A 6,000-nucleotide genomic window follows, 5' to 3' on the forward strand; every position below is an offset into this window, starting at 1 on the left:
CTACCTGCACCAGCGGTGACCTGGCCCGAGGCCAAGGAGTGGGCCTGGGAAAACCAGGGGGGCGACCTAATGGGCTTCCCGCGGGAGACCTGAGCGGAAGCGCGAAAGAGGAGCCAATGGTGCTGCGAACAAATCTTCCAGCTAGCACCGGAGCAACGTCGGCGGGAGCAACGCTGCGAGCGCCTCGAAGTCAGGACCAAGGCTGCAAAGACTCAGGCGCGACAGGAGGAGGCCACCCGTCCCAGTCCACGGTATGAAGGCCAGGTCGTCCGATTTCACCATGAGGCGGGGTGGGGGTTTATCCAGCGTCCCAAGTTCCAGGACGATGTGTTCGTCAGCCGGCGGGACGTCGAGTCGCGCCTTAAGAAGGGACACCCTGGCCGGAACCTCTTCCCGGGCGATGCTGTGACTTTCACTCACCACCAGGGGGAGCGGGGGTGGTACGCTCTGGACGTCCGCAAAGTGTCTGGGAGTGACGCCACCCCGCCCTCAGCCTCAGGTGACCAGCTAGCCTCTGTCGGGAGGAATGAGCCTTTCCCTCCACGTGAGCCCCAAGTCTAAAGCAGCCCCCGTTTGCTGTTGTTGTTGTTTCAGGTTCAAATAATTGCTGCTATTTTTGTGTTTTTCCTTTATATAGAGACTTTGGTCCCTGCAGACTATGGCAGGCGGCGGACTGAATTGTAAATAGTTATGGATCTATTTAGGTGCTTCCTATTGGTTTTGTATAAAACCGTGTCTTCCTTCTACCTCAGACCTCAGAAGTAAAAACGGTCTGGAGTGGCTTGTGTCGGGGTCCAGCTCCGGATCTTCATGGCCTGCAGCCACCCCAGGGCCCACGTAGAGGGTTTAGGGCAGGTCCCTCTTGCTACTGAATTGACCGTCGTCACCTTTAAGCAGTCCGCTGCCTTGATCAAAAAGTCTCTTGTCTTAATTTATACTTTTTGCACTTTTATATATTTGTACTTTTATAATTTTATACTTTTGCACTTTTGTATTCTCATAACTGTTATGCAACTTTACAAGAAATGTGACTCCCATAAAGGGATGATAGTTCTATTTGTTTATATAAAAATAATTTTCCTGGGTGTTACTTCCTTTGCAGCCTGCGGACATGCTGTGTTTTACCAGGGGGGAATGTGGCGCCCCTGAGGGTTCGACCGCCACAGGAATGCTGCACTTCTTTAATGGAGTGCGGTGTTCCTCCTCTGAGGTAAGCCTAGTGTGATGGTAGTGACCTGGCCTTTTGCATCCAACACCACATTCCACCAGAGGGAGCTAGTATGCACTAGGTGCTGCTCCCCTGGTTACAGGGAGACTGGGCAACACAAAGTGGTAGGAACCAGTTAGTGGGTGTGGGTGGAGGAACAGTTAGTTGGTTACACTTCTAATTTCATATTTAATAGAATGCCATCTTTGATCTTGGTTCTTCGCTGGTCCTTCTATCCGGTCTTCTGTCAAGTGGTCGTACTGTGCTGTCAAAATACTGTGTGTAATGTGACTTCCCTCCGGGAGCGCAGATCCTGTGTGGGCCTGCCCCAGTATGGGACACAGCCCTCGTACCCCGATCTATGGGACGAGAGGAAGGTTGCAGACAAGGAATGTCTCAACCCGGCCAAGGACCAGGATCAAGACGGCCCGGGAGCTTTAGAATGTGGCTCCTTAGCAAATGGGTCCCGGGGGGGATGCAGACGGAGCGGAGCACGCCACCTGTCCTCACCTACCTGATCTATTCAGAGGTATTCCGGCAGCAAGAGGAGTACCGGCCCCCGACACCCGACCTCATACTCTATGTCCAGGATGGGAAAGCCCGGTCAGGCCCCGAGGATCCCGCCGGGCCTCGGATGGAGAGGAATTGCCACCCGAGCCCTACACCTGAGAGGAGCTCAGAGGGAGACCCGGCCTATCTACACACGCACAGACGGGAAAGGGTAAAGTCTGTAGTGCGGGAACACTCTGGTGTAGGGATGCTACCTCACACTGGACTTCCTCGGAGGTAGTCGGACCCCCGTCCCTGGTGGCCGCAGGACTCTGCGAGGAGCAGGGAGAAGCCTTGCGCTGCTTGAGAGAACTGTGAGTAAAGCCTTGGAAGTTCATCCCTATGGCATCAGGATTGTTCATTACGCGCCATACCACGCGAAGCGGTGCCCGTACTTTCCCGCACTACTAACCCCCCTCTATCCTGCCTTGCCTGCCCTGAGGCCACGCTCTGCCTGTGGGGAGAACCGAGAACTCTAGCCGCCATGACACCGGGCCTCAGCGGACTGTAGCGGCGCTGGTGGCCCCTTCACCAGACACCACAGGTGGCGTAGTCGACAATTTCCACTCAACCCGGAAAGCCCTAACATCATTTTTAATGTGACGGCCCGGGGCACGGAACGGGTCCAGGCCACGGCTGCATCCCCCTCAACATCTGATCCGGCTCCGAGTACCCTATCTTCCCAGGGCAGGGCTTGCGAGCGTCACAACAACGGGCACCATCCTAAAGTGTCTCCAGCCAATGGCCGAGAGACACTTATTATTTAAAGCACTTCCACCTGTTGGGAGGTACCTGAGCAACATGTTCTGTTAGTTTTTTGGCTGCTTGCTAGTTGTCAGGTCCCATTTTCTTGTATACCTGCCTGTCCCTGCCAATACCTGATGTGCCTGCCCATACCTGCTGCGCTATCCTGTATACCAGCCATGCGTACCTGTATACCAGCTGTGTCTATCTGTGTACCTGCCAGCACCTGCCTGTTCCTGCCAGTACCTGCCGTGCCTGCTCGCACCTGCCGTGCTTTCCTGTATACCAGTCGTGCCTACTTTTATACAAGCCATTCCTACCTGTATACCAGATGTGCCTGCCTGCACCTGCAGTGCTTTCCTGTATACCAGCCAAGACTCCCTGTATAACAGCCGTGTCTACCGGTATACCAGATGTGCCTGCCTGCACCTGCTGTGCCTTCCTGTTTACCAGCCAAACCTCCCTTTATTCTAGCTGTGCTTGCTAGCATCTGCCATGTCTTCCTGTACACCTGCCGTACCTTCCTGTGTTTCAGCCGTGCCTGCCTGTACCTGCCATGCCCACCAATTCCTGGCCATAAGGGTTACTAATGGGGTCATGACAGTGTGGGGGCTACTAAAGTGCCATGATACAGAGTGGGGGCTACTTAGGGGGCCATGATAAATAGTGGAGGCTTGTTAGGAGGCCATCATACAGTGTTGGGGCTACTGAGGGGCCATCATACAGTGTGGAAGCTAATGTGGGGCCTTTGTACAGTGTGGGGGCCATCATACAGTATTGGGGCAATCAAACAGTTTGAGGGCTACTAAGGGGTCAGTATACTGTGTGGGGGCATTATACTATGTATAGGAGAGCATCAAACTGTGTAGAGGGGAGCTGTACAAGGGGAGACTCGGGACATTATTAAATCTTAAGTGGGCACTTAAGATTTGTTATAGGGGAACTCAGGTTATTGTGACTGTCAAAGGGGCACACAGAGGGCATTATTACTTTTTAGGTGGCAAATGTGGGCACTGTTTTCTAGGCACTTGCACGGGGAATGCTAGAGGTTTGTTTTAGCATCTAGAGGGCATACAGTACCACATAGTAGGTGCAGTAATAGGGACACATACGACAGCAGCGGCTCAGCATTGGAGTATCAGCAGGATAAATAATGTGTGTCACGTGGGGATAGATGGGGACGGTGCTGGAACTATGAGAAGTCATATGTGTCTTTGTTGTAATCTCTGCAGCCGAGTTCTGTCGCTCTGGGCCAGATGGAGAAGACATTAATCTCTGCAGCCGAGTTCTGTCGCTCTGGGCCAGATGGAGAAGACAGGAAAAAGTCGAGCGATACCTTCCGATATCGGGAAATATCGGATCGGATTGGATCGGACCGATACCCCAAAAATATCAGATATCGCCGATTCCGATACCGGAAACCAATGCAAATCAATGGGACACAAATATCGTAATGAAAATAAACTCTTTCTTTCCTTGTAGGTTAATTCTACATGAAGGAAAACAACTAAGAATAATGTAGAATGTATTACATGAAAAGCCGGCAATTCAGCAGGGGCATACACAGGTACCCGACAATTTAGAACAGAAAGAATAGAGCATCACACATAGATTAGATAGATAGAAACATGTAAGTCACATATATAAGAAGTACAGTGACAGTGTTGGTTACTGTACTTGTCATTTAGTGTTAAAGGATTTATTAAAAAAAATAATAGTGTTTTCATGCACCTTCTCTTTTAAAAAGCTGGCCGGCAATTCAACATCGGTACCCGACAATTTATAACAGAAAGAATAGAGCATCACACATAGATTAGATAGATAGAAACATGTCAGTCACATATATAAGAAGTACAGTGAGAGTGTTGATTACTGTACTTGTCATTTAGTGTTAAAATAAAGGATTTATTAAAAAAAAAAATAGTCGTGGGGTTCCCCGTAATTTTAGTCTCTAGCGGAGGTTAAGCAGACGGCTGGGAAGGGGGTAATACCAACGGAGCTTCCCTGGCTTCTAATATCAGCCCCCAGCTGAATACCTAGCCTTTACTAGCTATTAAAATGGGGGACCCCAAAAAAAACGACATGGGGTCCCCCCTATTTTAATAGCTAGCAAAGGCTAGGCAAACAGCTGGGGGCTGATATTAATAGCCCAGGAAGGGTGCCATGAATATTGGCCCCCTCCCAGGCTAGAAACACCAGCCGTCAGCCGCCCCAGAAATGGCGCATCCATAAAATTCATGAAATTCATGAAATAATTTAAAAAAAAAAGGGCTTCCCTATATAGTTGTGTCCGGCCAGGTACAAATAGGCAGCTAGTGGTTGGAGGCAGCCCGTTCCTGCCTGCTGTACCTGGCTGGACACAAAAATAGGGCGAAGCCCCACGTATTTTTTTTTTAATTATTTCATGAAATTCAGCAGAACTCAGCTCACCTCATGCACGTCACTGACAGCGTGGGAAAATTCTCCTGCGCTTGCGCTTGCCGTGAGCGCAGGAGAATTCTCTCACGCTCACCGCATGCGCAGGAGAATTCTCCCACGCTATCAGTGACGTGCATGAGGTGAGCTGAGTTCATTGGACATGAATTCTGCTCATCTGGATGCCGTCACAGCCAGACACTGAGGAGCGCAAGCATGCCTGCGCTTCTCAGTGTCTGCGGCATGGCAAGCAGGATGGCAGCTTTTGGCTGCGATCCAGCCTGTCATGTTAATGTAGAAGAGCTAGAGCCATCCTGGGAACCATGGAAAGGTAAGGATGATGTTGGTTTATTATTCTATTTTTATTGCAGGAGATCGTTGGCTTCAGCTGGAATGGGCGTGATGGTAAGAATCGTTTAATTTAGAACAATAAAGAATTGTGTGTTTATTTCAATTAATGGACTTTATTCTGGGTGTTGTGTTTTTTTTTTTAACTTTAACTATGGGGTTAGTAATGGGGGTGTCTTATAGACGCCTCTCCATTACTAACCTGGGATTGATGTCAGCTGGCATTATAAGCTGACATCATCCCCAGCCCTATTACCCCACTGCCACCGCTACAGGGCAGTGGGAAGAGCGAGGCTAAGTGCCAGAATTGGCGCATCCTATGGATGCGCCATTTCTGGGGCGGCTGACGGGTGGTGCTTCTAGCCTGGGAGGCGGCCAATATTCATGTCACCCTTCCTGGGCTATTAATATCAGCCCCCAGCTGTATGCCTAGCCTTTGCTAGCTATTAAAATAGGGGCGATCCCACATTTTAATAGCTAGTGAAAGCTAGGTATTCAGCTGGGGGCTGATATTAGTAGCCTGGGAAGCTCCGTGGGTATTACCCCCTTCCCAGGCTTCAAACATCTGCCCAACCATCTGCTTAACCTCCGCTAGAGACTAAAATTACGGGGAACCCCATGCCAATTTTTTTTTTAATAAATCCTTTATTTTAACACTAAATGACAAGTACAGTAATCAACACTATCACTGTACTTCTTATATATGTGACTGACATGTTTCTATCTATCTAATCTAT

This window comes from Phyllobates terribilis, unplaced genomic scaffold (genome assembly GCF_046119375.1).
Source record: "Phyllobates terribilis strain yellow unplaced genomic scaffold, ASM4611937v1 Scaffold_2__4_contigs__length_985480577, whole genome shotgun sequence".
NCBI classification, from domain to species: domain Eukaryota; kingdom Metazoa; phylum Chordata; class Amphibia; order Anura; family Dendrobatidae; genus Phyllobates; species Phyllobates terribilis.